The 25,317-nt window shown below is 44.2% G+C and overlaps 2 protein-coding genes across 4 annotated transcripts in view; one reads left to right on the forward strand and one right to left on the reverse strand.

Moving 5' to 3' along the window:
* Positions 1 to 25,317, reverse strand: part of LOC138580907 (microfibril-associated glycoprotein 4-like) — a 427,453-nt gene that overhangs the window by 401,759 nt on the left and 377 nt on the right. The gene's annotated exons all lie outside the window — the stretch shown is intronic.
* LOC138580906 (uncharacterized) overlaps positions 1 to 25,317 on the forward strand; it is a 191,720-nt gene that overhangs the window by 139,739 nt on the left and 26,664 nt on the right. The gene's annotated exons all lie outside the window — the stretch shown is intronic.

Here is a 25,317-nt window from a genome sequence, read left to right on the forward strand (position 1 = left end):
TTTTCTGCGCCAGAGTTCACACAGAAGCACATTCACAGGCAATTTTGAGGGCCGACCACGCTGTATCCAAGGAGGTAAATGTGTGCATATATTGCCATTGTACCTACACCGTCTAGTGAACCCTTTAAGATCATTTAAGCTCTTTCCATAGACTGTCAACATGTCGGATGATGACAGTGTTAGCAGCACTTTGGCGCAGACGCCACCTTCCCCTGCACCAGTGCTACCCTCTAGAGAGGAAAGGAGTCATAACTCACTACAATTACAGGCAGTCCCGCCTTTTGACATCACTGATACCAGCAATCTGGCACCACGCTGGAATAGATGGCTCAAAGAGCTCAATATACATATCAACGCCACTGGTATGCGTGGAGAGCGTAGCCTCAAAGGCATATTGATGCACACACTTATGCAGGACATTGTTTTTGAACTGCCTGCAACCACCACTGAAACATTCCAGGGAATTATTGCTGCGCTAAACAATTACTTTGCTCCACTAAGAAATGTTGACTACGAACGCCATATTTTTCACACGTCCACCCAGGAGAAAGGCGAGACCCTGGATACTTTCATCATGCGACTGCGCAAAAGAGTAAGATACTGTGATTTCGAGCATTACTCAACTGAGGAAGCACTAAAATCTCAAACAATTGCTGGCTGTGAATCTTATTGAAGTTATTACAAAAGACCAGATCTCTAGATGCAATTCTGCAACTTGCCAGGGTGGACATGGCGCTCTCCTTACAAACAGAATCTCTGGGCAACATTAAAATCACGCAGGGTGCACCAACAGCACCCATCTGTCAAATGAGGTCAACTGGAAAGACATTTAACAATGATCAAAGGAATTGTTATTTCAGTTATTTATTTATATTTATAGGCGCATGCCACTGACCCAGAGGCATAATAGCGCTAACAGGACGTACAACATATAATCATAACGTATAAAAACAGGGACAATGCTAGTAAAGGACAGACAGCCCCCAGGCCAAGCCTGGCTGGGGTGCTGTAGTTAGACTAGGGTTCATCCAAGGTTAAGAAGGTTTTCAGATCCTTCTTAAAAGTAGAGAAAAAGTGGCACAACCTCAAATCGAGAGGCAGCACGTTCCAGCTCTTCGGGGTCCGCATAGCAAAGTGACCCCTGGTTGACCCCTACCAATTTGGACCATGGCGTGCTGAGTAGCCCGTATTGTTCGATCTTAGTTTCTCCTTGTTGGCAACCAAGAAAAGCGATTGGAGAGCTAGGCTGGACTTAATTCATATAGACATTTGTGTATAACACACAAAAGGCGGAAGGTCACTCTACTTGCTAAAGGTAGCCAGTGGAGATCTCTCCTAGCATCAGAAACATGTTTGTGCTTCTTCAGCCCTTTTACTGTTCTGACAATGTTATTTTGGATCACCTGGAGGCACATAATTTCGCCTTTCCCTATGCCCTGCAGCAAATTGGCCCCATAATCCAACTTGACACCGATAATGGCCCTCGCAACTGTGGCACAGTTATCTTGTGACACAAATGTTCTCAGCTGCACAAGTAGTTTAAGATGGTAGGAAGGGGAAGATACCAGAAAGCTCACATGGGCCTTCATGTTCAACACCTGATCAATCACCATCTCTAATGTCTTTACTTTCAGAAGTGGAGCTATGGTACATCCTGTGATGACCATCTCCTTGTAAACTGGGATAGTTTCCGCAGGCGAGAGGCTGTCCCTATCATCATTACTTCCGTTTTTGCATCATTTAGCCCAAGATTGTTCTCCAGCATCCAGGACTGAATCAAGGAGTAAACCCTATTGAGGGACTCAGTGTCCCTGCTGTAATCCCCTGATAGGGGGATGAGACACTGAGTATCATCTGCATATTTGGTATACAGAACCCCATTAGCATCCAGAAGTTGAAACAACGGAAGTGTGAATAGATTGAACAGGACAGGGGAGATACAGGATCCCTGCAGCACCCCACAGCGTACCTGAAAATCATCTGCCTTCCTATTATCAGAGAAGACCCTTGCCATACATTCCATCAAAAAGGATTATATCCATTTGGCTGCTGCTGGTGGGAAGCAGGCAGAATGCACCAGTCTCTTAATGTTGTGGATATAATTTCCCATATGTGGGCCCCTGTCCAGCCATAGGCCGGATGTGGTGGTGAGAATCACTTCCAGGCAGTCTGCAAAAATGTCAAATATCTTCAGTGGGCCGCAAATCACACAGAACAAAGTCGGAAGCGATCTGATTCATCATCCCCCAGCGGAGACCGAAGAGGGGATATGTACATGCAATAGGCAACAAAATAGCTACCGAATATAGCCCAACACTACCATTACAAGTGAACGGGAAGGCCCAGAATTCGTAAATGACACAGGGGCTACCATCAATGTGGTAAATGAAATTATATATCAAGGACTAGAAAACAAGAGAGCATTGAAACCAGCCCGGTATTGACATCTATCCCTATGGAGCAAACACATCTATGGAATGCAAAGGCATGTTCAAAGCCACATGCACCTACAAAGACAAGATGGCAACATTGAACATATATGTAGTTAAAGACGAGGTACCGGGTTGCAGCATCCTCAGTTTTAAATCAGCCATACAAATGGGCCTTGTACACATAATGTATCAAATCATGACAGCGTACACAACAAACACAAAAGACATGATAATCAAAATGTTACCAACACTATTCAACGGATTAGGACGGCTCAAAAGAAAACTAATTAAACTGCATATCAACCCAGACATCAAACCCGGTGGCACAGCACTACCGAGGGAGCCCTTTAAATATTCAAAAGCAAATAGAATACGAACTCCAATGACTCCTCACGCAAGATATCATCGAATATGCAACAGGACCCACACCTTGGGTCTCACCCATTGTATCAGTTCCCACCAGCTCCCAAGAAAGAAAATGATGTGCGCATTCACATGTGTGGCTATGAGGGCACCAGACGTGGCAATTGAAAGAGAAAGACATGTATCCCGGGAATGACCAACATGATGCACCTGCTGCATGGGCCGAAAATCTTCTCCAAATTAGATTTAAACAAAGGCTACCACCAACTTGAACTACACCCTGACTCCCACTATATTACTACATTTTCCACACATCTAGGACTTTTTCGTTACAAATGACTCAGCTTCGGAGTGTCTTCCACAGCTGACATCTTCCAAAATGAAATACACCAAATAATTAAATGCATCCCGCAATGTCTAAATTACAGCGACAACATATTTGTTTTTGGAGTGACAAGAGAGGCACACGATGATGCACTACATTGAGTCTGCATGGCTCTAGAGGAGGCCAATCTGACCATGAATGCGGGCAAATGTGAACTCAGTAAATCCACACTCAAATTCTTTGCACACTTCTTTTCACAAGATGGCCTAAAACGAGACCCTGACAAGGTACAAGCCCTCACAGAGGGCTTGCGCAGATATTGCCCTCGCAATATCTGCTGTACGATAATTTCTGGGCATGGCCAGCTACTGCACGCGATATATACGGGACTGTGTCTCTGTAAGCACACTCCTATGGCTTCTCACAGGAAAAGGACAAGAGTTCAGATGGTCATAGGAATGTGAAGAAGCATTCCAAGAGATCAAAATGCACTTTTCTTCCACCTCATGCATGTCTTACTATGATCCCGACATGGAAACTGAATTGGCTGTGGATGCAAGCCCTGTGGGTCTAGGGGTAATCCTGGCCTAATTCAGACCGCGCTCATCCTTCTCATTTTCCCATCGCATTGTAGCGTACGCAAGTCGTAGCCTATCTCTGGCTGAATGTGCATACTCCCAACCAGAAAAAGAAAGCCTGGCAGTCGTATGGGCCTGCAAGCACTATCATCTATTCCTATATGGCAAATAATTCACCATTGTTACAGACCACTAGGCAGACCCTCCAGCTTATAGCGATTTTGCGATCCCGCAAAATGCTGCGAAAAACGGCCGTTTTTGCAAAAACACCCACAAAAATGTCAGTTTTTGAAAGAAATTATTTATTTTTTTTAAACTCAAGGGGCCAAGGGGCTCAACTCTTATTTTTTGCACTTAAGAAGTTAAATGCGCAAGCACATTTCATCACTTGAGAAAAAAAAAGAGCAGTCCGATCCACAAAGGACATCTGAATGGACGCTTCTTATATGCGCCCATTCAGATGTCCTTTTTCACCCCTTTGCGCAAATCAGGGGGCGTTTCTGCACATTTAAAAGTGCATCCCAAATTGACAAGCAAGATGCGCTTTTAAATGTGCAGAAATTGTACACCACTCTATGTGCCCACTTTAAATATGTGCACGAGGGGTGCCACTGCTTTACCGGGTCTTTACTGACCTTACCGACTCATGCAATACATTAATAAAAATGTTTTTTAAGTGTGACAGCTGCTGTCTCATTTGCATTTCTGTTCCCCCAAATGGGATAGAAATGTGTTTTTTTGAGTTGCATTTTACTGTGGCAGGACCCTTAAGGGCCAGTCACGGCGAAATGCACGGGGTGCCTATAGACCATTGTCGGGAGAGCGTTTCCAACACAAACATATTTAAGGCGGCTGGCCGGCGCATCTTTTGCGCTACAGCTCTGCCCTGTGGAAATGCGCAGGTCAGCTTTGAGATTAAGGTGGCCTGCTCATTTCCAAAAATGGCTTATCTAAAAACAGCACAGCTTCTGCTCTATTTTAAGATGCCCCATTCTTTTAGGACAAAATCTACAGTTTTCTTCAAAAATTGAAAAATTGTCACAATATGCATATATATATATGAAAGGGGTGATGGGTGAGCTGTGGCGTGGTAGGCAAGAAAGCAAAGGGAGATCAGAGGGAGAGCAATGGGTCAGAGGGGGAAGCAGTGGGCAAGAGAGCAGAGCAGATGCAGTGGGGCCGTGGGCCAGAAATCAGAGAGAGCGGAGGTACAGAATGTGGAAGGAACGTGGGCGCAGGGGTAGTAGTGGGCTGCATATTAGGAGAAAGGATGAGGGAAGAGTGTGATAGAATGGGAGAAAGGATGAAAGATGCAGAAGTAGTATTCAAGAATGAAGGACTGTATAATGCGGGAGGAATTGGGCAGCGTACCGTGTGAGTTGGGAGTATGATTTGGAGTTTGGCAGGGACTAGAGAGCGCAAATTGTGAGTAGGCAGTGTGACAGAACATGGGAGTATGTGTATGACTGAGCGTGAGGTTCAAAAATACCAGTTGTGATGGGGAATTTGTGAGACGTGTGATGTGTGTTGGGTGAGAAAGGTGTGTGGGTGCTTGCGGGATTGGGGAACATAGAAGGGGAATACTTTCAGCATTACAAATGATAATGATTAATAATGTTAATAATATTAAATAGGCATGCACATTAAACCAAAAAAACATAGCAAAAGCAAACACTGTTCTGCCAAGCCAGAGACATCTAGGACTCTTCCTATTTGATATAAAAGATACATATGTTGACACCATGGCTCTCTTGTAGCCTTGCACACAGCCTCTTTCCTGCAATGTACCAATCTTGCACCGTCCAGTCAATAAAAATTGTTCTGCAAAAATGCTGCCATAAATAAAGGTTTGTGCCGCAAAATTTGCTATTTCATGCCGCAAAATCCTGGAGGGTCTGAAGGAGCACGCCGCGATATATGGAAAATCAAATGCCAAGATTCATGCAAACAGAGTCCCGTATTGCATGTTGGGGACTCTGTTTGCAGGAATACTCTCACAATAGTACATTGGCCTGGAAAGGACAAGAATCCAGCTGACTTTTTATCCTAATACCCGCTACCCCCAAAGGAAGAAACGCAATCCATCAAGGTGGACAAATATATCAACTACATCGTAAGTATCGCTCTCCCCAAATCGCTCACCATACAAGAAATTCTCAACAGCATGCGTCAGGACCCGGGTACTCATGCAAGTGAAGGACTGCATAACTTCAGGAAGATGGCACAGGTCTGACATAAGGGGATTGTGCACTTCAGAAACAGAACAGAAGCTGCTTAAAACATTTCCCCTCCTAGGGCATATCCTATCCATCTCGACGCACAGTCTATTACTAAAAAAGAACCGCATTGTCATACCGGAAACACTGCAGGACAGGGTAATCAGCATGGCTCACAAAGGACACTGGGGAATTGTATACACCAAGCGACAACTCCGAACAAAGGTGTGGTTTCCACACATGGACACAAAAATTGAGAAAACACTCGGAAACTATGTAACATGCAAGTCAGTAGCATCTCGCCCATTCCCCGAGCCATTGAAGATGACACCCATGCCATTGCAAGTATGAGACGAAGTAGATGTGGACATGTACGGCCTCTTACCAAACGGAAAATACGCTGTGGTCATCATGGATGAAATATTGAGATTCCCAGAAATACATCTAATACATTAAACAGCAGTGCATGCCATTATCCCTGCCTTGGACACAACATTTGCAGACTATGGTGTCCCAATCATTGTAAAATCCAATAATGGACCATCTTTCAGTGGACATGACTTTGCAATGTTTGCGGAATACTTAGGGTCTCGCCATCAAAAAATTACACCCCTATGGCCACAAGCGAACGGCACTGTTGAAAGATTCATGGTCAACTTGAAAAGGACTCTTCAAATATGCTCCATCAAAAAGGGGTTGTGGTGTGTGCCCCTCCGAACTGATGTTTGGCAGAAGCATAAGAACCACTCTGCCCAAAAACCGTGTCAAGGAGATAGCGCCGGACACTGAAGCACGACCTCGGAACAAAGATGAAGAAAGCAAGAAAAAAATGAAGGCGTATGCTGATTCCAGGAAGAAAGCTAGAGAACCGACTGTACAAATAGGACACCAGGTATTAGTACGACAATCGCAAGGATCCAAAGAAACACCAGCATTCAGCTCGGGACCCCTGACAGTGACACACATTAAGGGATCCTTGATAACAGTGGCAAGCCCAAATTGACATATTACTAGAAATTCCTCATATTTCAAGAAAATTGAAAAAGAAATACAACAAGACGAACAAAACATCGTCTCAGTGAAAAACCTGTCCTCTCTGAAAGTTCATCAGTGAGTTGCTCTGATGTCATGGATCGGGACATAGACACCAATGACAGTGGCAGCAAAAGAGAAGAATACACCCCAACAACTAGAAGTACATCAAAGAGAACAATTCGCAGACCCATGAAATGTATTAAAGAAATGGGCTAGACAGAATAATTCATCCTCTAAGTGGGGGGGGAGATGTAATGTATTGTGTCTATGTTCATGACAGTCCTCTGTTGCTGTCTGTGGATTCAACAACGTTGGGTCACGTGGGTCACGTGTGTGGGCGGGGTTACCACCAAGTCAGTAGAGCTTTGGATTAAAGAGGCGAAGGTACACACACACACGCATGTCTTTGTGTCTTATTGCATAGTGTTGCATATTATTAGTCCCGGCATCTTTATTTCACACATAACAGTGAGGGGTATAATAAAATAACAATGAAGTAGCATCAGTGGAGGGTCAACCATATATTCCTTTCAAGAACAACCATTGGTGTTGGAGGTGATTAAATGTGATGCCTGGAGAAGTGAATCCTCATCGTTTTTTTCTGTTGACTACTGTGATAAATGTGGTTAGTGGACACCTTTCCTCATCTGTTTTATGTGCATTGAGAGTCAGGTTTCGAGAATGTGTGTGGGGTTTGTGTGTTTGTGTGTATGTATGTGAGACAGGCTATGCAAATCCACTTCTGAGAATCCTGTAGTTATGGGGGTCATTATGTGTTTGGAGGTAGCCATGCCGCTATTTGTGGCATGGCTGCCTCCAAACTCGGGTCCGGGTGCAGATTCCTTGAATGAGGGATTACCGGGCTATTCCAACCTTGGAGGACCCGGTAATTCTTCATTCAATTTACCCACCCCCATTCCCATTTGAGCCCTCATAGGGCTCAATGGGAATGGAGAGGGAGCTAACAACAGGCCCGTTATTAGCTCCCTGGTCCTTTAGCGGCTCCCACTAAGGGCGCCTGGTAAAACCAGCCACCCTTAGCGGGACCCGCTAAAAGACCTTACCGCCAGCCTCGGAATGAGGCCCATTGTCTTATAAGTAGAATTCGACTGAAGGCAGGAAGAGTGGGCTCTGCATCTGATCTCTTTGTTGGCTCATGAACTGGGTGAGCACCATTGTCTGTAAATGGATGTTCTGTTAAATTATCAGAAATACAGTGGATTGTTATACTCCTTAGCAAGACCTCCACTTTTCATCCTGTACTGCACATGTCTTACTTTAGTGCCCACATGTGTGTGTTTTAGTGAAATGTTTGCTGCAGCCTCTGTATTTTGATTTTCATCCAACTATGCTCTCAGACAATGGTGCCTAGCCTAGGTTTTAAATCTCCTGAAGGCTATACAAGACATGCACAGTGCTGAAGTGTACTGGCTGTTTGTTAACTGTTGGGATCCATTGTGTGCTCTGACCAAACCATAATCAGGCTACATCCTTTACCCCAAGAATGTTGGAAATCTCTTAAAGACCTGTCAGTTCCTGCAATCTTATGTATTTATTAACTAGACCGTCCTGCTTGCATACCACCACCCCTCTCTTGTCCGTATTGCTTTAGTACCTAGTAACAATTTATCTAGCAGTGTGATCTTAATAAGCATTTAGCAAATTAAAGAACTAGTTATAAGGTTTTTTTTAACCTTTATTTAAGTTGCACAGTAGACACCATAAAGCATTAATACAGTAAATTCACGTTTACACAGGTAGCATTGTATAGACAGTTTACAGGTATTTTACAATGGGCATTTACACCGTTGTGTCTTCACTATGGTCCGCATCAGCTCTGTTGCTGAGATATTGATGGAAACCTCCCCAAATGTCTCTTGGTCTATTGACACGGGGAAGTAAGCTGGAGTGTACTTCTTCCTGATCATTTGCCCATATCATGACATTTATCCATTCCTCTGTTGTAGGGGGCTCCCCTTTCTTCCACCTCATTAATATGGCACGCTTTGCCAGTAGCTGTCCAATGTTAATAGGCTTGCGTTTGGCTGCATTCATTTTAAGTACGTAGCCCAATATACACATGGATTGTTCCCAGGCTACAGGCTGCTCCAACATATCCTCCAGTGCCTCCAGTATTCAAAGAGTTTCCCACATGCCCACAACATATGTGTCAAATCCGCTTCCTCACCCCCACACCTAGGGCATCTCCCCGTATTTGTTGCATCCATTCTCTTCAGGCGAGCTGGGGTGAGGTGTACTCTATTTAGTATTATAAAATTGATTAGCCTGAACCTGGAATTGAGCAACACCTGTTTTGTGAGGCAGCACAGCTGCGACCAGTGAGAATCCGTGAGCGTGGCCCGAGATCCCTCTCCCACTCCCTCCTGACGTCAGGTGACTGCGCCTTCCTCGTTTCCAGTGCTATTTTATAGAGTGCTGAGGCAGTTTTCTTGGTTGTCCCGGAAGAGGCTATGTAATTGAGACATGGGTGTGACTCCGGCTCTTGTGGGAATCCATCCCATGTCTCTGTTATTGCCGACCCGAGTCTGAGATATTGCAGTTTCTGAAGTGGGGTGTCATTTATCTGTTGTTACCTTTACATATGTTTATGAGTTGGATTAACTTTTAAATCTATTCTTATTCGTGCATGCTTGACCAAAGCAAACTTTGAAAGTTAAGTGTTAACTTACAACTTGCATTTCTGCTGGTGGTGTTTGCACATGTCTGGGAATTCAAGCTGCCTCAGACTGTGAAAAGCGAAACTTGTTTCTGCATCTCTAAATGAAAAGAAATGCCTCATTTAAGTCTTTGTGCAGGAAAGAGAAAAGGGTGGCCATACATCAGTTATTTGATATGTTTCTTACTTTTATTCAGACTGATATTGCACTTGTGGTTTGTCCCTCTATCATTGAATATCTAATTTGCTAGAACATGAACTTATTTAAAACATGACTGTTATTAGTGGCTAATCTCGCATTTTGCTACAGCGAGTCTAGTCATTTTTTTATGTGCATGCCATTTTTACAGAGCCTCTATAATAAAGTTAGCATTTTAAGTGTTATTACCTGTCTGGACTTGCATTTGGGCGCGCACGTCTAGTAATTTCTTACTGCGTCATGACATATTTTTGTGGGCATCTATAATGAGGTAAGCCTGATTGGTGTTATTAGCTATCTAGACTGGCATTTGTTTGCAACCAGTGTCGTAATTTCTTACTGTGGCATGACATTTTTACAGGGCATCTATATAAAAAGTTAGCATGTTAAGTGTTATTACCTTTGTAGACTGGCATTTGGGCACGCAGGTCTAGTTATTTCTTACTGCGTCATGGCATATTTTTTTGGCCATCTATAATGAAGTAAGCATGATAAGTGTTATTATCTGTCTAGACTGGCATTTGGGTGCAGCCAGTCTAACCATTTCTTACTGAGTCATAGCATATTTTTCTTACCATCTATAATAAAGTAAGCATCATAAGTGTTATTACTTCTCTAGCCTAGCTTTTTTTGCAGCTAGACTAGCCATTTCTTACTGTGGCTTGACATTTTGTACTGGACATCTCTGATAAAGCAGTCATGATAAATGTAATTACCTGGCTAGACTGGCATTTGGGTGAAGCGAATCCTTACTGTGACGTATATTTTTCTGGGCAGCTATGATAAAGTAAGCATGATAAGTGCTATTAGATGGTTAGAATTGCTTTTTGGTGCTGCCAGTCTAGGTATGTCTTAGTGTGGCAATGCATGTTTTACTGTGCATCATCAAGGCTACAGCAAACATGATAAGTGTTATTACATTTTTGCCCTACATTGTGAAGCCAGTTTTACATGCTTTTTTATGGTGCCATTGCATGTTTAATAGCTAAGTGGTAAGATAGCTCAGCGAGTTGGACACCTGCTGCTGCACTCTGTGTGTGAGCTGCAGATCACAAGTTCAAATCCTGGCTAGGCCAACTCAGCCTTTTCTTCTTCTGAGGCTGATAAATGAGTACCAACTTTGGTTGGGATGCTAATTGTATGTAAATATGTGCTGTGTATAGCGCTTTGGCGAAAGCTCTATATAAATACAAAAACATTTTCATTAATTAAAGCATTAATGTGCCTGTGCACTGAAAGTGACTTGCATCTATTGGATTTTTGGATACTGTATTATCACAGCAACTGGCAATGTAGGGGCTTTACTTTCATATAATGACAATACCCGGCATGCAGCTATAATTGTCATAATCTGGCTGTAACTGCCCATACAATGCTGTAGTGGCATATTTATGACAGTGCCTCCACCTATTTTTTGTGTTTATATTTTATTAAAAATGTTATACTTCCACAACTAGTTAATTACAAAGGCAATAAATTACTTCAGACACAATATTTTAAAACAAACATTACAGCCATTAATTAATTCAATACAATAGAATATAATACTGTATACTATATGCCTATCAGGCCCTCCCTTTCTAACCCCCAAGATTATATTTTCCACCTATCCAAAAAATCCCTCCCTTCCTTACTTCATTATGGTGAACTAATCGAGAAAAACATTTTTCCCCAACTTTTTGTGTGTCACTATTAAAATACTCATTAAAGCAATGCTCACTGAGTATCCATACAAGAGCCCAACCCACATAACTACACTGTTTAAATCCTCTAATCCCCTTATGAACTTTCCCAACCACATTTTCCTCGTTCGTAGTGTTGCACTGCAGCCAATCAGCCAATGTTTTAGCGTTTCTGCCTCCTCTGGCTTTTTGCAGAGCCAACAATTTCTTTCTTGTCCAGGGATCCCTCTTATAGGACCCCACTTTTGCAGGGAGACTTGTAAATTAAAATGAAAGCGCATATACATGTAACGATATTTCAGCCCTGGGAATATCATCATGGAGGTCTGTATCTCCTTATATTTCCTCAGGTGTGTGGTTAGCTCCCTTTGCAGTTTATATAATGACATTCTCTGTATATCTTTCCACATTTTATAATTTTAATTTGTGGTTCATCTTCACCGGGCTTCACATCAATGTAAGTTTGTTCGAATCTGTTTCAGCAAGAATCGGGTCAGCGCACTCCCCAAAATTGTTCAATGCTTTGTCATAATTATTGCCTAAGGATATATTCAAATCTTCAAATAGCAATCCCGATGGTGGAACCAATATTGTCCCGGCCTATGTTGTACTATTGGGTCTAATCCTATCTCATCATGACCCATTCCATGGCATATGAAGGCAGACTAAAATGTGGTTGGTATCTAAAATATTATTGTCTGCTTCAGTATGTATTTAGTATTTTAAAATGTTAATGTTTCTCTACTTTTTTTATGCCCCCAAACTACTTCCGATAATGTCACCAGGTTCAAAGAGGAACTGATGCCACCTGGGTGAAAGATCAAGTGACATCACTTCCTGTCTTTTCATCAGCCCTGTGATGTCACTTCTGCTGCCCCTGGAATTCTGGTGAATCGGTGTCCCTGAATGAAACTAAACATAGCAGGTGAAAAATTGATTAATAAATAAACCAGATACAGATCATGAAAATTGAAAACGGATTAGAATGCTTTTCAAAGAGACCCCCATGGGTGTGGTTTTGGGTTGTGAGGGTCAGGAAGGGGAAGGGAATTCACATGGGCCTTATTTTAGCCATGGGCGTTACTGGGGTGGGCCCATAACCCAAAAAAAACACCTACAGGTTGTCTCCCTCCTCCTATGCAACCTCTCGCCTACCTTCATTTCCCATGACAATAGTTTTGGCTTATAGACAGAGCTTCCAGCGTCACCTAATAGCCAAAACCTAATGTAAAACAAGCATTGGCAATGTCAACAGTTTTGGCTTTTGGGTAGCTATGGCAAAGGCATTTTCCACGCACTGCCATAGTGGTATTAACTGGCCATCAATGGTAGCAGCTGAAAAATGGTGCAAGTACCTGGGCATATATTAGCAGTACGTAGCAAATGCCTAGTACTTCATACACAAGCCAAAACAGTTTTTTGTTGCAGGATTTGTTTTTAGCATTGACAGTGTTTATTAATCGAGTGGCTGAAGGTAGACCTGATTAAGACATTTTTATTACACCAATAGCACGTTCACAGCTCCAATTAAGTCATAAACACTGCCATGCACTTCGACCACAAGGTTCAATGGTAAAGCTTGATAAAGTTACTTCAACGAGATCCCAAGCGGAAGGGTGCTTGGCGCGGAAAGGGGCAGGTAATGGGTGGGTAAATACCCAAACGACACCTACAAAGTTTGTGTCCCTCCACATATGCCATTTCTCCCTAGCTGTACGTTAATGAAATAGTTTTGGCTTATAGGTGGCGAAGGGCCAAGCAACATGAGGCACAAATTAACCTCTGGCACCGCATCTTGCCAAGGGACATCATTTATGGGTCGCCAGGGATCGCCACTGCTAACCCTAAAAAAGATTTTTTTAAAAATTTAATTTGAGGCTCCTCGGCTGTGGCCAGCAGCATGTGGCTCTTTGTTTCTGGAATGGTTGGTTTTCTGATAGCTAGATCCAGTGAGATAACTCAGTGGGTTGAGCGCTCACTCAAGGACGTCATTTGGGGGTTGCCAGGTGTCGCAGTTGCGACCCCTGAGGTCTCATTTGCTTCCCCTAGAAAAAAAAGATAAATATTTTTGTAACTTTTTTTTAAAAAATATACGCTCCTGGGCTGTGGCCAGTGTCATGTGGCTCTTTATTTTTGGAGTGACTCACTTTCTTGTTCAGGCCTCTTTAAAAAAAACAGAGGGTTCCACAAGTGTATCACTTTGAGCAGTGACGCTAAATAAGCAAGAATAGGAATAACAAATAATTTGTCTTTCTGGAATTCTATCCAACAATTGCTAGACTCATAAAAGTTTATTTCCAGGCACACTTCAGGGGGTGAGTCACTGATTTCACCTGTTCTTAAACAATTAACTCAGCCTTTCACCCTTTGGAGGTCGATAAATGAGTACCAACAAAGGTTGGGTGATAGTGTATGTATATTTGTTCTATATGAAGCGCTTAAGCGTAAGTACTATATAATAACACATCATTATCGTTTGGCCTTGGACGTCTGCTTGCATTCACAGTAATTTGGTAATATGGGCCTATACACAATGATATTAACGATACATATGGTGATCCATTCTTGTATGAAATGTATATAACATTATAGTGTTATCGCAACCATATTGTTCGTAGTGTACTTAGGAACAATATCTAATGTCACTTTCTGTTTTGTCAAAGGGTGAAAGGTCGTGTTCCATCGCTTCATGTGATGTCACTTTGGGGTGGGGTCAAATGACACCACTTCCTGGGATGTCATCAGAGGTCAAAGGTCATGTGATGTCACTTCTGCTACCCCTGGCATTTTGGTGAAATGACGTCCCTGATTGCGCCTCAAGTATGGAGCGAATGAATATGTGGTGTAAAAAACTACTCTTCAGTTCTTGCTCCACGTTGAGGAAGAGCTGCACTCCATTCTTCACTGACCTCTTGGCGATGGCAGCAGCAGCTTTTCCCAACGCTTTGCTCCCTTCCGGAGCTGCATCTAGTGTTCCTCAAACCGTGGATGGCATTTGCATCTCTCACCGCTCTCACCACGCAAGGTGCACTGTGCGCAAGCCTAAAGCGCGCACACATAACTTCTACTGATGCGTCCATCAGCACACCAGAGGGACAAGGAAGAGAATGCCTGGACAGGCAGCAGGAAGATTTGAGGGGGACCTGAAGAGGGAAAGGATTCATGAGAAAATGAGAGAGGATTCAGAGAGAAGGTATACAGTAAGACAGGAGAGTTATGGTGGAAAGCTTCTCTTGAGAATTTCAAGAGCTTCGCTGCATACATCACCATAATGCTGCTGTAACTAACGTTTTTTTCCACTGAACTTACGTAAGTAGTGTTTTAAATTTAAATTGTGGTTTCATCCGTGCACCATTTTGGTCAACGGACTATGTCAAATCCATATTTTGTTTTGATGTGGCATTCAAATGTATAAAGTAGACTTCAGATCTGGTCTGCAGAACTGGACGCTGCAGTCTAGGTGTGGCATCCAACACAAACACTATATGCCAGGTGCAATATGCACGACTATATACCACAGTCAGTCCATACAAGGTCTTCAGAACTTGCCGAGGATGAAGCGAGAACTGGATACAGAATTCAAGACGTGCCCTCCCTCTGTATATAAATAGTCATATTCGCCAGGTAATGCCCCCAGAAATGAACTCAACATTTTAGACGAGGCTCCCAGAGCTGGGCATATCCACACATGATTTTTAGAATTGTACAATGTGCTGCAGATAAAACTGAAGATAACACAACCATCACTGCCATGCCGAGGAGGGTTATACACCAGTTATGTACGGCCAGTGACGACGTTGGGGACTTTCACCTTTTTCAAATGGAAGCGGCCCAGCAACTGAGCACATGTTGCCAGTCAGCAGTCTTGTAACACAGCAATATTTTCCTTTCTCTATTTTCGTTCTGGGACTTAGAATGTGTGCTTTGCAGTGCTCGCATTACAAGCTGCGTTTTCTCTTCCTACAGGATATCCAGAAGTGTTATCACCTAATTGCCATCTAACACTGGTTCCTCCACATCCGCCACTTGCTGACAACGAAGGGTTTGTAGCTCTTCAGTGTGCATTTAGTGTTTAAGATCCCTGCTTGCTGGCCGTCTCATGATAATCAGTGGCTGTTAACCTAATCTTTTTTTGCCATTGTATTGTCTGCACGCCCCGGGTGCCTCAGGCTGTTTTCCCTTTATTCCGGTGGCCCCCACCCATCATGTTGAAATGGACCCCCAACACATCTTCAGCCTGGCCTGTGTACAGCACTTGAAGGTTGGGGAGGTATGCATTACACATACCATGTTCCGGTAAGGAGCCCTGTCTTTAGAAACACAAAGGAAGACTGTAAACCTTAAGACTGACTGCTAATCTTCCAGCTGGTTCGTTTGTACCTCATGAGGGCGAGGCATCTCGGTGAGTTAGTCGACCTGCTGCAGAGAGGTATTGGTTGCTTGCATCGTGCATGTCCGAATATCAGTGACATATCTTAATCGGTTTTATGCAGAGGTTTGTTTGTGCACTGCGCAATCACAGCTTGCAATACCAGTGAGGTAACTCATTAGGTTACTGCAATTGCTGCAACGATAAATGCACTCAGCAGGTTACGGGATCAAATACCAGTAAGGAATGTCGATCGGAAGACTGCCTACACCAAAGGAGAGGTTGAAGGGGGCCGGAAGCAAAGGGTGCAGGCCGTGCAACGTTCCTCTAATTATTGGAGAATTCAGTCATCATTTCTTTACTTTTTTCACCCAGAGCACTGTTCAGGTGAAGGGAACTTTCTTTTTTCGTTGGCCCCCTAAGGGCATTTGAACCCTGGTCCTGCTGGGAATGCACATCTTACTGAGATATCTTGCAGACACAGGTTTGCTTTTGTTTATTTCAATGGCCTGCTCCGGACATAAAGCACATTCTCTAGCCACTGGAAAGCACTGGTTCCGCAGTGACCAGAGTTTGTGCTCTGCTTTTAAACACGATTGACGTTAAGCAGCTGCAGGCATAATTGTGTGTGCTGTAACGAATCTGAGGATGTCCCTTCTCCCCTGGGGGGGAGACCTTTATCATGGGGCCAGGTAAGTGCGTCCACAGTACAATAGTCCCACTGGAGGGCGGATGGGGAAGGAATCCCTCTATGGGTTTGAGGACGACCATCATTCGAGGACACGGTATGACCCCGCTACAATACCCTTACCCCCTTCTCCCACCCTAAACCTCCTACCCTTTCTCCAAATTGAGTAAATGCTTTTTTTTGCCAAGTCAGCCAATCCAACATACATAACAAGGCTGAAAGAGCGGAAAGGACAAAGGATTATACATATGATTGTGAGACTGGTACTGTGAAGACGATCACCAGGAGTCCAAGGAACACTTTAAAGATGCAGAGTGAGTAGTCTAGCCTCTCAAAACAACTGATTGGCTCAAAGCAGTACAACCATCTCATGCAGGAGTTTGAAAGCAGCTCAACCGGAATACGGACAGGAGAGAGCGATCCTCTGTGGAGGAACAGTGGGAGCCGTTCAGGGAAGCAGCAGACACGAAGGGGAGAACCTGAATGTGGTCCACCAGGTGAGGACTACTTGGGTTGCTGCCGAGTGAATCCTCTAGGTGTCCCAAGCCCTGGTGAAGTGCAAGTGAAAAAGAAGGTGCAGCTGGGAGGCATCGGAAGACTGCAGCATACATGCCAACATTCTTACGCACCACGGAGGGAGATTTCGTCCCATAGGAATGCATTGGGGCTAGAATTATTTTAGGTGGGAGAATGTGAAAAATAGCAATATTTTTCACAGAAAAGTCAGGAATTGCCTGCCTAAATAGGAAGGGTTGGCATGTACGCTGCAGAGCCGCTGCAGACTCTGCTGGAAGCCTGAACGCTACCGGAGCCTCGTAGAGAGATGCAGCTGCCCAGGAACTGCTGATACCTGCCCGGGAGGTGGTGGAGGTACGGGGAAGCACCTGGGTGAAAATAAAGTCGGACGCAGAGGGTCTGGGATGCCGAGCAAGTTGTATACTTGGCATGAGAGTGAACCAAGGGGATACAATACCCCAGTGCAAGCCTGGGACCTGAACCCAAATAATAGAGTGAGAATAAGAGGGTCTGGGACCCTGAATAGGGTGTATACTTGGCAGAAGAGTGAACCAAGCGGTTGCAACACACCAGTGTGAGTCTGGGACCCACACCCAAATAAGAGAGCGAGAATAAGAGGGTCTGTGACCCTGAATAGGGTGTATACTTGGCAGGAGAGTGAACCAAATGGTTGCAACGCACCAGTGTGAGTCTGGCACCCGCACCCAAATAAGAGAGCGAGAATAAGAGGGTCTGGAACCCTGATTAGGGTGTATACTTGGCAGAAGAGTGAACCAAGCGGTTGCAACACACCAGTGTGAGTCTGGGACCCACACCCAAATAAGAGAGTGAGAATTAGAGGGTCTGGGACCCTGAATAGGGTGTATACTTGGCAGGAGAGTGAACCAAGCGGTTGCAACGCACCAGTGTGATGTGGGATCCGTACCAAAATAAGAGAGCGAGAATAAGATTGTCTGGTACCCTGAATGAGTTGTATACTTGGCAGGAGAGTGAACCAAGAGGATACAACACAGCTGTGCAAGTCTGGGACAACATTAGCATTGGTGAGAGCAAGAGGGAAAGCATTGTGGATCTGACAAAAAGGAATCCTAAGCTTGTTAGCGAACTGTGCCAAGTTGCTAGGATAAAGAGGTACGAACAAAAGCCGCCTTACCATGTGAATTGCCCAGGGACATTTAATCTAAGAGAAAAGAGGCTCTGAAGCCCTAATGGAATTGGCATAAGATCAGAAGAAGTCTACGGTAAAGGAGCACCACCCTAGTATTGGAATTTTGTATTTTTGGAACATTATTTTTCCATCACTTTTTTTCTTACCAGAAAGACTGGGAACTTTTCCGTTGTTTGAAAACACAAAGAACACTTTTTACTTTGAGAAGAGATCATCCTTGCACAGTTATTTTAGATTGTTAATGTTAGGGACAGACAAAGGTTTTGGGACACGACATGGACAGACATTTCAGTTTTTGACTTCCTGATGATTTCACTAGTTTTCATTGAGGTGGGGAAACCCCTCTTAGCTTTAGGGCTAGAGAGGCCTTTTTCCAACCCTTTATTAATAAATACAAGTTTATACCCAAAAACATGCCACCATTGTGTGTCCGATCCTTACTTCTGCACCCTTACAGTGCATAGTGGTCGGGCGGCTGATGGGTTAGAGATTTTAGCATGTCTCTTGAGAGGTACAAATGGGTGATTAGAAGGGGGAGGAGGGAATAAAGCTGCATGCTGTGGGGGACAATGAAGGAAAGTAATGGCGGTCATTTAAGATGCATTTTCTTTCATTGTGTTTCTTTCAGTTTTGACTGTACTGTTGTATAACACAGTGTTGCGGGTTTGAGTGAAAGAGATGCAGGATGCCAGGCAGGGAATTTGTATTTGGAGATAGACAGAGAGAGAGAGAGAGAGAGAGAGAGAGAGAGAGAGAGAGAGAGAGAGAGAGAGAGAGCACCAACAAGGGGAGGGTGAGAGCAGTAACTTGTGCAAGAGCACACATCTGAAAATCTTGAACGGGAGGATAAGAGGCGATACCTTTGGATAGTTTACTTGAATTCAACTCACAGCAGCAGTGTAATCGATTACGCTAATATCTCTACTATTGCTCTGCCTTACTCGGTTCACATCATCATCAGTTATCGCCCTCCTGGTCCAACTGGAGCATTTTATGATGACCTTGGGCAACTCCTTCTCTTTCTACTAAACATCACCTCAGTCTCTTAGGCAACTTTAACCTTCCCTAGCCAACCAACCATGTTCTCCACTCTATCCATAACCTACCTACCCACATAGGGGGTAACTCTTTCGATCTCTTATTCATCTCCAGCCACTAGTACCACTGTCACACCATCCATATCTGATCACTCATTTGTTTCCACCACCATCTCCTTTCCACTCTTCGACCTTTCCTCACCACTTGCTTCACCTATAACTAAAAGGAAATGTAAACCTTCTGCCTTTCCCCGCTATGTCTCTGACCAGCATTACTCACTCTCCTCCTTCACACCTGGGCCTCTTCCACCAGCACTGCCTTCTCCAGCTTCCAATCCCTATTATATGACTCATTCTCCTCTCACTTCCAACAGCTTACTTTCACCCCATAGTCTCAGCATCCTCAGCCAGGGGGCACCCCCTTCATACGCTCACTCGGTCAAATGGAAGTGTACCCACTCACATGAGGGCCTGCAACTCTACATCTCTGCCCTGAATTCTCTCAAGTCTACTCTTGATAGAGCGAGAAGGGAATTCTGCCTAACCCTCATTGACTCTCACTCCAACCATCCTTGCTGGCTACAGGGGGTACCCTAAACTCACTCCTCACCCCTCCTAAATCTATGACTATCAACTCCACTCTCACAGCTAATGACCTAGCTGAATACTTACCTGAAAACATTTCCAAAATCAGAGACTCTCCTGACCTTCCTCACACTCCCTCCTCCTACATTTTGACACTCTGCCTACTCTACCATCATCCTCTGCCTCTGTCTGCCACTTTAGTCACACTAATACTGATGAAGTGCTGTCTCTATTGATGAAGCCTAACCCCTCTTGTGACCCATCAGAGCCTCTTGCTCCTCAGCTGGTCAACCCTGTTGCCCATTTAGTAGCCTCTCACCTAGCTGAACTCTTCAACCTGTCCTTCAACTTTGCTTGCTTACCCTCTGTTTTCCAAACAGCCACGGTCATCCCTCTCCTAAAAAAGCAAGGGGCTGTCCCGGACCTACCGGCTAACTTTTGCATTGTGTCTCTTCTTCCACACTAGTCTAAAGTGCTCGAAAGGGTTGTGTTCAACTGTCTTACACATTTCATAGACATCCACAACCTTTGAGACCCCCCCACAAGCAGGTTTCCGTGCCTGTCACTCTACAGAAACTGCTCTCATGAATGTATCCAACTTCATCGCCTCTGCTAAGCACTCCAACTTATTCTCTATCCTAATTCTCCTTGGCCTGTCTGCTGCCTTTGACACTGTTGATCACTCTGATTTCCTTAATACTCTCTTTCTCCCTGGGATTTGCAATTGAGCCCCTGCCTGAATTGAATCCTACCTTGCACCTCACAAATTCTATGTCTCCTGTAGCAACAACACCTCTCAACTCCTCTAACTGTTGGTGTTCCACAAGGTTCTGTCTTTGGCCCGCTCCTGTTTACACTCTACACCTCTGCTCTTGGGGCACTAATCGCCTCCTTTGGGTTCGCATATCAACTCTTCGTGGACAACACCCAAATCTTGTTCTATTTTCCTTAACTCTCCTCTGATTTCTCTATCAAAATTCTCTTAACCACTCTTGTCTTCTCTAAACTGGACTACTGTCCCAGCATCCTCTTTGGTCTCCCCAACTATGATTTCTGTCCTCTCGACAAGATCATTAACTTCGCTACCAGGACTCTCTTTGAACTAGCTCACTTCACACCCACTTCCTTGCACGGTCACCATGCTGGATGGCTGACGATGCAAAACAGGGCGAGATTTAAATTTCTCCTGTTTCCCAAATCTATCCACAGTAAGGCACCACCGCATCTATCCTCCCCTATCCAACTCTACAAGCCTTCCCGTCATCTCTGTTCTGCCTCCTCAACCAACTTTGTGGCTCCTCGCACTCCCTGTGCTTCCGTTTGTTTCCGCTCCTTCTCTCTTCTTGCTCCACTTGCATGGAATTCTCTTCACCGGAAATCCGAGAAACAGTCCACACAGATTTATTCAAAACCAAACTAAAACCTACCTCCTTGCCTCCAAGTTACCCTCTTAATCTACCCCTGAACTGCTTATTAGCTAACATTGTTCCCTTGCCTCTAACCTTCCTCTTTCTGTCACTTCCACAGCCTCCACTTCAGCCCTTCACCCATCATGGTGACATCCCAAGCACAGCTGTCCGTACCGCCTACCTGCACTTCAAAATGTCCAATGTTCATTGTCCTTAATCTATGTATGCCTACTTATGTATTGTCCCCGGTGACTGTTACATTTGCTCCCCTCCATATCCTGGTCAAAATGCTGCTCAAACTCACCCCATTGTTAGAAGCTCACTGCTTCCTGTCAAATCTCATTTCTTATATATTGTACGTTTTTTCGTGATCAAAAGAGCATTCTGACTCTTGTATATAAATAAATGGCCGTTTTAGATTTAGCACCCTCCAACATCAATGGCTTAATTGTGAAAGTTCAATGCCCACTCTCAGTCCCCTTCCAACTTGTTTTATACATATAAACAGTCATGAAAAATGAATTGAGAACATAGAACATGGTTATTTTAACAGTGTTCAGTCTCATTAGAGGGGCTTCATAATGTTTGTATTTTTTGAAAGACTTTGAGTTTCACCCTACGTTACTGAGAGCAATCCAGACCTGGCCTGTTTGCTCCCTGTGCTTAGAGAGGCACTGATGAGGCCCAACCAGGCTGAAACACCTGTCTAGGCTTGCTGTTAGTACTCTTGTTCAGTGGAAAATTGGCTAGGATTTCGGTGCTGAACTGCCCTGGTAGATGGAGCCAGACTTATATGCAAATGGTTATTTCTCCTCTGTGAAAGGTACAGTCATCTAAAACATGGTTGAAGATTCTCTTGAGTGGGAAAGCTCCCATAGGACAGGTTATTTTCATAGTGTTCATTCTCGGTAGACTGGCTTCCACATTTTAGTATTAAATGAGAACAGCCCCTCCAAAGCAACTTTGCAATCTCCACCCCCACATTTTGCTGGAAAGAGTAAAGACAAATCAATCTCTGCTCTCCAGTTGATTGAACTTAGAAACATGACCAGGAAAGGAGAGTGTTCTCCTGGCTATCTTGCTTAATTGGTTCCAAGAAAGCTTCTAATACAGTGGTTATTGGGATACAATTTTTGCTTTATTTGTGCTAGTGATGGGTTAATTCTTCATACAGTTGATATGCATCTAGTACATATGGGGCAATATTGTCCCCTGGTCAGCCGACACGTGTTTTGACCCGTGGGTCTTTATCAAGACTATTGGAAGCGGTCTGCAGCCCCCTTCGGGGTCCTGGTACGTGATGCTTGACTGTCTTGTGGGGACAGTGGCTCCTGTTGGGCCCTAAATGCTGCTTGGGCGGTTCCGTTGAGCTCCTGGACCTTTCTCTAAGAAACCTGTAACCAGACCCCAGACCTCACAAACCAAACTCCCAGAGGTGTAAATGAAACTCATCAGGGCAGCAACAGACTTGCTAGTTACAAAACCCCCCAGAAATAAGTGTAACACAATGCCCAACTGGATACATGGTTTGAATAGAACCGCAAAGAACTGAAACATGTCTAACCTACGACAGAAGGACCGAGTGAACCCTGAGTTTCGCTTCAAAATATTTTTGCAGGCTCAGGGAATATAAGGAACAAAAAAAAGGGAATATGTGAAATGCAAACTGGCTCAAACAGATGCTGCAATAGACCGCAACCACTTCTGGGAATTAAAACACATGAGATACAAGATGTAGCTATTAATAGTAGTCAAATATGAACGGACTACTTTAGAAACCTATACAACACATTCCAGCTGAATACCTCACAGAGGGCTGTAAAATGTCCCGAGGAAACTGAAGCTCTGAAAGGCAGGGGTGTTGCTATGTCTGGAAAAGATCTGGGGCTATGCTAATGTGAGACTGGCGGGACTCTGGGCTACCTAGCCTTTTGGTTGTAGCCCCTGAGCTTCTATCCGGGGCTACAAAGAAAAGACCCAGGTCTATAGCCCCCTCAGCTCCCCCCTAGCAGCGCCTCTGCTGGGAGGAAATGCTTAAAGACCAGTAAAACCTCATAGACAACCAGAGGGGCTATAGACAGAGGCAATACAGACATCTAGCGGTATTGTAAAGTGTGTTCGGTGTCCTTATGGTAGCCTTGTTCATTTGTAACGTACAGTCTAGGACACATAGTCAAACTATGTTTATATCATTTGTATAAGTCATGCCGTCTCATGGTGTGAAGCTGTAACCTGTTTAATTTGCTATTATGTTGTCTCCTGCCCATCTCTTCAAAATGAAATAAAGAAGTTTAAAAAAATAAAACACATAGACAGAACTGTAATAATGGTGGAATGAAAAGAAGGCATAGAAACCCTATGGCCCAAAATGAGATGCTGAAGCATAGCTCATACCAAATTCAAAAAGCGCTAGTGAAAATATTCAACATCATTCTTCAATCGGGGCACTTCCCAGACACCTGGTCTGAAGGGCTTATCACTCCTACCTATGAAGATGGTGACACCCTAGACCCAACTAACTACAAGGGAATCTGTGTAGACAGCAACAGTAGCAAACTATTTTGTAGTCCTCATAAGCCAAATCATCTTGAACCTGCAAACTGGGTGCTTTAAAAAGGAGCCAGGAGTAAGTCAATAGTAGAACCTCAGATCAGCCCTCTCTCTATATCCATGATCTTGCTACTGGGATCTACAACGGAATGGCCCAGAAATAAAATGCCTGATATATACAGGTGACCTGGTCGTACAGCCACCTGCCAAGGAAGGACTCCAATAGAATCGTAACCTCCGTGAAGATTACTACAAGAAATGGACCCAAGAGGTGAACCTAAAAAAAGACCAAAGTCATGGTATTCCAGAATACAGCAAAGAACGGCCTCACCCAGTTCGAGGTATTCCTTAATGACACAACATGAGTTGGGCATGTTACAGACAACACTTGCCTGGTCTCGGTAGAAGTGCCTTGGAAGTTGTTAACCAGCAATAAAAAAAAAACTCATGAATACGTCCTCTGTGCTGCATTCTAGGCCATCCAGGAGCAGATAACCCAACAGTACATTAACGCTAACACTTTTCGACAGCACCATCGCCCCTACGGTGTTTTACAGGCGTGAGGTGTGGGGCCTAACACTAAAAAAGACTATACAAAAGGGGACAAATCGGCAATAGAAATTCTGCACGTCCAGCACTACAAACAGGCGTTTCGTGAGCATAGAAACTGCCGAACCATGGGTGCAGCGCAGAATCTGCTGCTCAACATCCAAACGCGCATGTTTACAATCTAGACCCATATCAAGAGCACTGCACCAAACTCCCACCGCAAGACCACAAAGTAAAACCCTTTCAGCAATCCCCTGACCAAGAGCTGTGCCCCTTCGGCGGCAGTGCCCTACAGCTTGAAAGCAAAGGAAACGGAAGACAGAAGGAGAATCTGGCTATGCACTTAGAACAGACTTTAAATAAGAAATAAACCATGCACCGAGGAGCAGAACTAGGGCAGCAGAACAAGGCCGAATGCTACAGGTCCTTCGGGCAAAACAATAGACTTGCAGATCACCTCATGGCGGTGAATACATCCCAAAGCACCCACCAAATACAAACGGAGTGACCACACGCTGGAACTAGAGAGAGGCCGATAGATCTCAAACAAGACGAAAGAATCTGTCAAGAATGGGACTCGGGAGAAGTAGAACACGAGGGCCACTTTCCCCTGCACTGCCCTGCACACAAAGGCATCCCTGGCACGTACTGGCCTGCATTCTGCAACCATAGGGAAGTCTTTGCGATTAATACTGGACAAAAAGAGCTCTGCTTCACCACTGGACAAATGCCAGAATTAGCAGCGAAAACAGCCACATGTGTGTATGCTGCCAGAGAAGACAGCGTGCATAAGGCAATGTGGACATTTAGAAAACAGCTGACTACCAAACGATCACCACTGAAGAGAATGTAACATGTATATATACCATGAATTTACTTTGGCAATATGTGTGTACCTTGGCATGCCAATAAAGTACCTTGTATTGTATGATTGTATTG

This window comes from Ambystoma mexicanum, chromosome 3p (assembly GCF_040938575.1).
Source record: "Ambystoma mexicanum isolate Mex_15411 chromosome 3p, UKY_AmexF1_1, whole genome shotgun sequence".
Classification (NCBI taxonomy): domain Eukaryota; kingdom Metazoa; phylum Chordata; class Amphibia; order Caudata; family Ambystomatidae; genus Ambystoma; species Ambystoma mexicanum.